The 10634-nt window shown below is 33.3% G+C and overlaps 1 pseudogene; it reads right to left on the reverse strand.

The window, feature by feature from the left end:
- Positions 1 to 7192: 7192 nt before the first annotated feature.
- On the reverse strand, positions 7193 to 9330 carry LOC133832791 (serine/threonine-protein kinase BSK5-like; annotated as a pseudogene).
- Between the last annotated feature and the right edge of the window lie 1304 nt (positions 9331 to 10634).

Here is a 10634-nt window from a genome sequence, read left to right on the forward strand (position 1 = left end):
ATCCAACCAAGTACTTGCTGCTGAAGTTGTTTGTTGCCATCTGAAGCTCTCTAAATTGAAATCTCCTCAGGTTTCCAAGGCAAACCTCCTCATGATGTTACTCTGAAATTTTTTAAAACACTGCAAAATTTAGTCAAATAAACAGTATGGTAATAGTTCAAAAGCTTGGCATCTATCACTCTCTAATCCAGTGAGTCAAAGAGACCTCTTCTATGCTCATATAAGTCGCATATTAATTACAAACTTTTCGACAAAAAATTAGCAAAATGAGAGCTGAATAAAATGACTAAAAATTAATCAAAAGAAAATAGAGAAAAACCATATACACACGTACATACATACATACAATGTGTAGTGACTGAAACATATTAGTATTATATTTAATTAAATATCAACCCTAATATAGCTGAAACATGAAAGTTGGAAACTCCCAAAAAAGAAAAATGTATAAATAAAAGTTGTCACTATTGCACAAGAAAATGTTAGCATGTAGTCTTTCTTGATACTAGATATGATAATCAATTAGTGAACCTCAATCAGTAACATTTGCTGCAAAAATAGCTTAAGAAAAACTTGTTAAGATCTTACAAAGAGATTCAGAATGTGGTCTTTCATTGTATCAAATAAACAGCATTATCCCTTTCCACAAATATTCAAATAAGCAGCTATATTTTAGGCACAATTTTAGGACATTCATAAACAAAACGAATCTGATTGGCATGGAATGCATTTTGATTTACAAGACTAATGAATGACTTATGCAAAGCAAAACTCCATATCTCTATCCATGTTTATATTTCATTAGCATAGCTGAAATTCCCAAATACCAAAACTAAACATGAATAGAAGATCTTTGGACAAAGCAGAGAAACATTCCCACTTAAAATAAATTCAAAAAAAAAATGTTAAACCAATAACCAATGATACATCATGACACATATCTTAATTAACCTATCTTTTAGCACCCAATTAATCAGACACTTTACAACAAGTTGTATAATCAGACACTTTTTGTACCACCAGACCAGGACCAACTAGGAAAGAAGGAACCTTGGAAAACTGGGCTAATAAATAAAGAAATAAAAAAGAATGGTCTAATGGAATAAAAATTTTGAGCATTTTTCCTTTTGTTTTTTCTTTTTTGTAAGAATGTGTAATACATATTAACATGACAGAACACAACCCTCAAAAGCTGCAAAGGCTGCAAAGTTAAAGCACAGGGTGAAAAAACAAGCTCCAAGGACCAGGACCAAGCATTTCATAATATTTTTTATCTTCACTAAAGAGAAAAAACACTTGCCCAAAAAGGAGCAACTCAAACCATATTTTAAACAACTCAAATATTAAGAAACAACATCTGGGAACAAGAAACTAAAACTACTATCCTTGCATCAAAAAGCTATTATACTGATTTAGTTTGCATTGGTAGCTGTTGTTATATCATGTCTTGTGATAGTAGTTCTTGGTTCATATACTTGCTATTATGCACTTAACAGAAGACACAAAAAGAGTAATAAAGATTTTGTTCAAGCTTATCTATGAGTTACTTGCTTGTCTTTTTTATTTTTTATTTTTGTTCTCTACTTAATCGACAGCTTGATTCCTTATTCAGGGAATAATGAAAATCTCTGGAAAATTTCTCATAAGAACATCAATGGAGATGATTCAACAGATCAGGAGTTTCCATACATTGATTTGGCTTCCATAAAAATTTCTACTAACAACTCTTCTGATTCAAACAAGTTAGGAGAGGGTGGTTTGGCCCTGTTTACAAGGTAATTAATAAAGTATTTCTTTATTATTATTTTTCAATCTGAAAAAGAAGTCAACATATATAGGATTGCACAAAAACAAAATGGTTATTTGCAGGGGGCACTAAGAGATGGAAAGGAAGTGACAGTGAAGAGGCTCTCAATATGTTCTGAGCAAGGTTCAGAAGAATTCACTAATGATGTTCTACTGATATTGAAGCTTCAACATTACAATCTTGTCAAGCTTTTGGGTTTCACTAGATTAAGGAGCCCAAATTTTACAAATATGTATAAAATTGAAAGTTAACAGAATAAAAGGAATGATCTAACAGAGTTAGTAAAGCAGAACAATACAATTTTCATTTACCAAACAATGTTTATGAATTTCTCATAATTAACTCTAGAGAAAAAGAAACTACTTAAATTATAAATGACTTGCAAGATGAGATGAGATGAGATGAAAAGAGACATACTGGCTCATGCAGCACATTAGCAGTTTCAGTCCTGGAAGTCCATTCCTCCAAATCAAGCTCTCTAGCTATGCTGCAAGTTATTCAACATATTTTTGTGTGAGGTAGATTCTAACTACTATAAAATGAACCAAAAATATGCTGGCTGAGATCCGTGTGGTCCGAAAGGAGCCCATATTGGACTCAAATTGAATTCTATGGTTTCAAATTTTGCATATTAAAGCTAAAGTACCAAGAGAAAGTTAAGCCCTTTAGTTCAAATTTTGTATACTCTTTAACTGTACAAGAATATTGTAAGCCAATCAAATCTGAAGTGCCAACTAAAATTCCCCAAAATTTCCCATATCAGATTATCAAATCAATTTCAAAAAACAAATCAAAATATATATTCCTAATTAACAAGCAACAAAACCAGAAAAAAAAAGCTTCGAACAACTAAGAAAATCAAGAACACCGGATTTACAAATGAAAGAAAACTTATGGGAACAAAGGTGTTACCTCTCAATAAGTTTAACTATCACAACTTAGTTTCTTAGTAGTCATTGCCAATGAATCTCGTTCTTATGAGTTGCAGAAAAAGAACAAGTGGTGAGAGAAATCATGGGTACTTATGTAAGCTACTAAGTTGAAATATCTACACTAGTAGCAATTTATTGTTTCAACAATTTACTAGTTGAAACAATACATAAAAAAAATAAAATAGATAACAAACACACAAGCTTTAGTGCTAAATCAACATGCCATTGTAAAGCTGGCAAAATAAACATTACTATACTTTTTCCTAGAAACTGAACAAAGAGAAAATCTTTGATAAAAAGCAAGAGGACACCTGAAGTGTGCACACATCCACTCGTTGTTTCCAAGTATATTTAGAAAACACAGGAGAACCATACCTTCAACAAATCTAGATAAGCGAATTCATAAACCAGCAAGTCCACAAATATACCAAACCATAAGATTTTTAAAACAAGTACTGCTATAAATTTCAGCAATAAAATCTCACCTTATTACTCGAGTTTCACTTTTTTATTTTCTTGAAGGACTGCTATGTCAGAACCAGATCAAGACATGAGAAATCAAGAAGAATAGTATAAAAAACTAGAGCATGAATTATATAAAATAAATAAACTCTAATTTAGATTAAAATGGCATTATTAATGTACCAATGATAATTCCTACAATAGCTTTCAGCTTCTGTATAGAACAGAAAAGAAAATTGTAAAAAGCAAGAGTATATAAATAGGTTGACACCTTATTCAAACAAAAGAAAAACACGGATAAAATACATATTTGTTATTCAAAACCAAATAATAAAACAAACCATGACTAATTTAACATATGAAAGATCTGTCTAACACTTTGATTTCACCATTTATGGAATCATAAGAGAGCATTACTTTACTTAGGCACTCTTCATCATAAGTTTTTTACATCTTTTAATTACGAACTTTAAAATTTATCATCTAACATTAAAAATACCAAAAATAATTAAGATATCATTATATTCTAACAAATACTTAATTCCAGCACCTGTTATCCATGTCAAAAACAAAACTAAATATTAAGGAAATGCACCTAAAGAGAGCAAAAAATCAAAGATATATAAAATCTTGAAAAATAAATAAATAAACTATACCTTCAACAAACATGTGTTGTAAATCAAACCACCTCGGCAGTATATCCAGAACTTCAACTATTTCCTTGCCAATCGATGGGAGAGCCTGCAATAAAGTCCAAAATATACTGTAAAAAATGTGCACTAATATACAAAAAATGTGCAAACATATTTTATCCTAATCTTCCAACACTAATTAACTATAACCACCAACAGAAACTAGAGTTGGATACAAGAGCAGAATTTCAACTTCATATCAAAACACATGAATTATGGATTTGTCCTATTATTAATAAAGAAATCTCCATATTTATATATCCAAATGTGCACATCTTAAGCACATAATATTAGTAAAAATCAAAATTGAAAACTCATTCAAGAAAAAGCACTAAAACCTAAAAGCCAAGTCAGATTGAATTTTTCAATATAAATACTTAAGAATTGGAATTGATAAAAATCTATTTCAAGTGATGCACATACCTCAAGACCCCATGAACATTTTGGATCTTTCAATACTTCTTGAACCTTATCAAAACAATTAATTAGTTTTTCAAAATTGATAAATCAAATCAATAAAATTACTCGTATCTAAATCAATGGGGGATTACTTAGCAAAAAGAGATTGAGGCATAGAGAATGTATCTAAATCAATGGAGAAAAAAATAGAAAACAGTAGAAAGAGAAGGAAATGAAAAAACTGAGGAAAGGTAAAATGGAGCTTTGAAAGAAAATCTGAATAAATCAAGAAAACAAAACAAAAAGTTAAAGAAAACCCAAAGAAACAAGAAAATAATAACCTTGGAAACAAGAAAATGAAGAAATACTCAAAGAAACAAAGAAGCGAAATATATAATTTGAGCTGACCTGGTACAAAACCACCATCAAGAATCATGAAAGCATCTTTCCTTACTAATTTCCCATATCAGATTATCAAATCAAAAAACATTATTGTATACTCAAATACAATAATGTTTTCCATTATTGTAAATGCATTATTCGCCTAGTTTTCCATTATGTACTAGTGCATTCCATTAATCAACAACAACCATATACTTCACACTAGTTAAAACAGAACATTTCACAAATGACAAATATGGAATAGAATATAGAAATAAGTTGAGACAACTGCAGTTATATAAATATATAGAGAGAGAGAAAGAGACCTTTTCTGAACTATGAGGCCTTGAAAGTGAGTATCAAAATCTGAAATTCCAGAGCTTAACTGGTCAGAATCCATTGATGCTTCTGCTGCTTCAGCAATGCCCAAAAGCTTTAAACACTCATTCCAACACTCAGCACCCCTCCATAGAAGCTTAGCTCCCTCCATAGAAGCTTAGCTGCAAGACCATAATACCTAACATCATTAACATCTTACATGAACACCCTATTACATTAACTGTGAATTGTCTAAGAATTTGGCCAACTAGAACTAAATAAGTTAATCACAAATTTAAATGTTGTATTTATCTTTCCTGAAAATTCATAGAAAAAAAATAAAAATACTATTCAATGCAAAAATATAAACCTAAACTTCAGTTTTTCCTTAAAACTACTGTATTTGAGACTTAAAACCCATTATCATCTCTATCAAGCCATAAATCCAGATAAACAGAAGAAAAAAACCAAAACTGTATTATTTTTCTTCAAACTCAATCTCAAACTAAATCAAAACAATTACCAAACCCATAAAATCCATTTTTTGCAGTATAACCTCATTGAAGTCAAAATAATATACCTTGTTGATGATAAGGCCGGTCAGAGAAATATCGTGAGAGCTCCTTGTTGGATCTTTTTCCAAACCATTTTCCTCAAAGTGTTCTCTGTAAACACAAAGAAACAATTATGCAAGTCTTGTAATCAATTACATGTCCCAATGCTAGCTACTAAGACCCTGTTCTTAAGAAAACATAAGTGATTTGCAAGTAAGAGATAATAAACAGAGATAATTAGCTAGATACCAAAATGCATGAAGCCCTTACATTCAGAGGTTTTGATGATGAGTGACCAGAATCCTCAGTGCCACTGCTCTCATTTTCCAAACTCGACTTCACACGGAGCTCGACTAGCTTCGAGTTTACTACCAAATTTAGCAATGAAATTAAGGGTTTAAGTTATTTCTCATACTAGTTCATCTTAAGGGTACTAGTAGTGTCATATATATATATACGTATATATATATTATATATACAGAGAGAAAGAGAGAGATTTACTTACATTGGGAAAGGGAGGGTTTTGAGAGGTGTTGTGGGATAGCTGTGAGGTGAGAAGGAGAAGGAGAAGCCATGGTCTCTTTCTGCCTTTCTGCTTTAATGATTTACAACACATCAGAGAAGAAAAATTAGAAACAACACCCACGAATGGCAGCAGCTTGGACAATGGATGGTGGTTCACCAATAACACCAATCCCCCTACAATTAGAAAATGACAACAATTCAAAGGGTGTAGACAATTTGATTAACTTGGAAATAGAAGCTGAAAAATGCACATTAATAGCAGATGGCATCAAAAGGTAGAAATAACTGACCAGACATTCTCAGTTTTTCCATGGGCATCGGTTATAATCCAATGTCTTCTAAGAAGTTGGACAGGGCGTTCTGAGTTATTGGTAATTCGTATTCTGTATGCAAAGAAATAGCGACCCTTTGAAGGCTGACTCCGGCCCTCAATATACACACACCTCACTTGAACCCTGATTCCCTGAAAAATCATAGGTTTCAAATTTAATATTTAACATTGATGAAATAATTTGATCACTTATGTTAGAAGCTTATCAAGTCTGTCTAATTATAGGAGTAATTCATTAGAAAACAATCAAACATCACTTTAACATCACTTCAACAGAAGCAGCAAAGCCTGTTTTACTGGCAGGGAAAACACTATCTTTAATGTGAAACCAATAGTACCAACTATTGGTTTAGTAGTATCAGTGCACACAGAAACATAAAATACCAGGTCCAAGCCTTTCATATGGGCATAAATGAAAGTTACAATGCATCCTAGCTTTTTCCCATTTCACTCTAAATTTGTCATCTTTTCCCAACTTTTGAACCAAAAGCACATGTACTACAAACAAAAAAGTTATTTTAGGGCAAAAAGCTTAAGTTTGTATATCTTTTAAACTTCTTGATTTCCCCTAATCCCAGAATCGGTTTTAAACTTTTAGATGTCACTATTAGCTCAAAATCTCCATTCTTAAGGAAAAAGGGAAAAGATACAGACACAACCAACAATAAGAAAAACGTAAATTACATTAAGAAAAACAATAACTCTGTATAAAACTACTAATTTGGATCGAAAAACTACTATTCTATTTCAAACACAACGAAATAATGAAGTAGAAACTAATAATTTGAATCCTAAAAGAATAAGCTTTTTCGAAGGGGGCAGGGGACTAAGCATGAATCCATCAGCATAGAAATATTTTTACCATGTATTAAGTCAAGTGCCTGTTGGGAAAGGAAATTAAGAAATTAGATATATCTCATTAGCTTAAAATTATTTTGATAATATGACCATAATTCGCATCATAATCAGAATCCAAGTAGGAAACATTTTTTTTTCTTCAGAAATTTGTCTCACTACATTCTTTGTAAAAGACATAATAGCAGCAACTATAAGCGAACTTAAACATTATGAACTACTATCGTTGGTCAAAAGTTTCACCTGAAAGTCAATGTGTAACCATCCCCCTTAAATATAGCTTTGTAAAGAAAAGAAAGCTTACATGGCTGGGTGGAATGTGTTTTCCACTTAGCAAATCAAGTAGCAGGGTTCCAAAGCTGTAAACCACACTTTCTGATGTCACTCTTCCTGGTAGGGGAAAATGAATAACTAATTATTGCTCCATTTGAATAAATTTGTGCAATATGTTGAAAGATTCTGTAAAAAATTTATATATGTGGTGGGAGAGGCATCGTTCTGGTTGTCCAAATTATACAAAATCAATTATGAGCTACTTAGAAATTCGCAAAAGTAAACATAAGTTATATTATAAGAATGAAGATTGCACTCTCTGTGACCATGATTAGTACCTGTCCTCAAGTATTCCGGAGGGATGAAAGCCAGGTTGGTACTATAGCTCTTGCCATCTCTACTATTCTTCATAAGACCAAAGCAGGAGAGTCTTGGATTACCATCCTGTCAAGTTCAGGGTTTTAGAAAATAGGAATAGCTTACCAGAGACACCCTAGCCACAAAACAATTCGGAAACAGAGAAAGCGTGAAAAGGAAGAGTACTTAATCAAACAAGACTCTATAAGCATTAAGATCATGATATAGTGCTCACCCTTTGCTGCTGCAATATTCTAAGGCCTGTGCCAGATACAAAGCCACCCAGACTCTCATTGCCCATTTCATAGGCTGGGTATCCTCTACAATTCAAAATAGATAACCTTTAAAATCAATTATATGCCTATGGTGCATAAATGAATCCTTTAAATAAAGAAGAAAAAAAGACTCAAATCATTTCCCTTTTATAGATCCTAAAGTATGTATTATATTGAGATAATTCCTAAAGGGGCGGGCATAATTTGATTAGAGCAAAAAGTGCACCAGAAATAAAGAAACTCTCTCCAATTATAAAACCAATCGATGATCTTCATTCATATATTGTTAAATTTGATATGTTTTCCCATCGACAAATACCTTGTAACCATCAAATTTGAATGCAAGATCAACTCAAAGAGGGAGAGAAGAAAGAAAAACAGACAAAAGGAGGAGACACCTTACAATGAAAAAGATGCTTAGAGAGAGTCTCATTAGGCCTGAACTCGGCAACAAGGAGTCTCTCATCGCCTTCACAGCAACACCCAATCAAATTTGCCAAGCGCTCACTGCGCAGCTGTCCCACCGTCTTGGCTTCCTTCTGAAAACCCAAAACAAGCACAATGGATCAACAAAACCAGCCAAACAATATCATCAAAACTCGCACATTCTTTCTCCATAAGAGTCAGAGTAAATAGAGCACGAAACATAAATTGGCCAGCATCGGGCCAAGCCGACCTATTGAAACGCTTCACAGCAATATAAAATTCATCGTCAACCTTGCCTTTGTAAACAACATTGGGAGCCTTTTCTCCGTGCTCCGATACATAACTCTCTCAGTCACAAAACCGGCTCCTCTTCTTCGAATAACTTCAACAAGTCGCGAATCCTCCCAGCCTCTTCATAGTCCTATAACTTCCAAAACATATAAATACATAACTCTCTGATTGGCATCCGATAAAATCCTAATAGAAAGAGTGGAGAATACCCCGAACCCTGACCTTAGATTTTGCTGCCACTTCCATTTGGTGCTTCAACAGAGCATAAGTTTGGCTCTGAGAAAGAAACGAGCTAGACTCGTTACTCGAACTCGAGCTCGAACTCTGACTTCTTCCTCTGCCATTGGCATCCCTATTCGAAGAACTCACCGTAATCCTACAACCCCTCCAATTCGAATCTCCGCCTCCATAAACAAACCTTCTCGTCCCGAAATCCAATTCTGAGACGCCATATCTACCTCGACCAGACGGCATACACCTCGTCGCCGTCACCTTACCATTAAAATCAGCGATGAATGACGTTTGGGCTCAACTATTCGGACAGAACAAGATGAAGGGGAATGGGTTGGAAGCTCAAAGATGAAGGGTCTCAGCCTAAGGGAGAGAGGGAAGAGATTGAGAGAGATTAGGGATTCAGAGAATAGAGAACAAGAGAACGAGAGAATAGGGAGAGAGGGAAGAGATTGAGAGAGATTAGAGATTAGGGATTCAGACTGAGAGAACGAGAGAATAGAGAGAATAGAGAAAACCCTTCTTCATTTTTTATTTGTGAAGTAAAATTTCATTTGGCACCTGTTACTTTTCATTTGGCGCCGATAATGTGTCCGTGTATTTTTTTTGGCATGTATTAATAGCACTTCTAAAGTTATGTAATATTTTGCCGTAATATTTGGTAAAAAATGTTGTAGTGTCACCTATGACAAATCATTGCTCAAGACCTTTGAAGAGACAAAGGGAAACCATGCGATTCAAATGGGCAATGAGGGCAAATCCAAGGTACTTGGCAAAGATACTATTGAAGTCTACTTCACCTCCGGCAAGAAAGTTACATTAGTGAATGTACTTTATGTTCCCGAAATGAGTAGAAACTTGGTAAGTGGTGATTTGCTTGGCAAGTCGAGCATTAAAGCCGTTTTTGAGTCCGGTAAACTTATACTTACCAAATCAAATGTATTTTTGGAAAACGAGTACTCTTGTGAGGGTATGGTTAAGTTGTGCACCAATGATGTAACTTTCAATGTTATCAATAAAAATGCTAATACCGCCTATATTGTTGAGTATGATTCATTATTTTTGTGGCATCTTAGACTATCGCATATAGGTTTTTCTACCATGAAAAGAGTAGTAAAATGTGGTATGATTGCATGCAATATTAAAAACTATGGTAAATGTGAAACATGTGTTAAGGAAAAAATGATTAAGAAACCATTTCCTAGTGTAGAAAGATCATCTAATTTACTAAATTTAATCCATAGTGATCTTTGTGAATTAAATGGTGTTTTAACTAGAGGTGGTAAAAGGTATTTTCTTACTTTTATAGATGATTTTAGTAGATATACCTATGTGTTTCTTTTAAAGCATAAAGATGAGAATTTTGATGCTTTTAAATTGTATAAATTAGAAGTTGAAAATCAACTAAATAAAAAGATTAAGGTGCTAAGAAGTGATAGAGGAGGAGAGTACTTCTCTAATGAATTCAATACATTTTGTGAAGAAAATGGTATAATTCATGAGTGCACTGCACCTTATACACCAC

The sequence above is a fragment of the Humulus lupulus genome, chromosome 4 (genome assembly GCF_963169125.1).
Source record: "Humulus lupulus chromosome 4, drHumLupu1.1, whole genome shotgun sequence".
Lineage (NCBI taxonomy): Eukaryota > Viridiplantae > Streptophyta > Magnoliopsida > Rosales > Cannabaceae > Humulus > Humulus lupulus.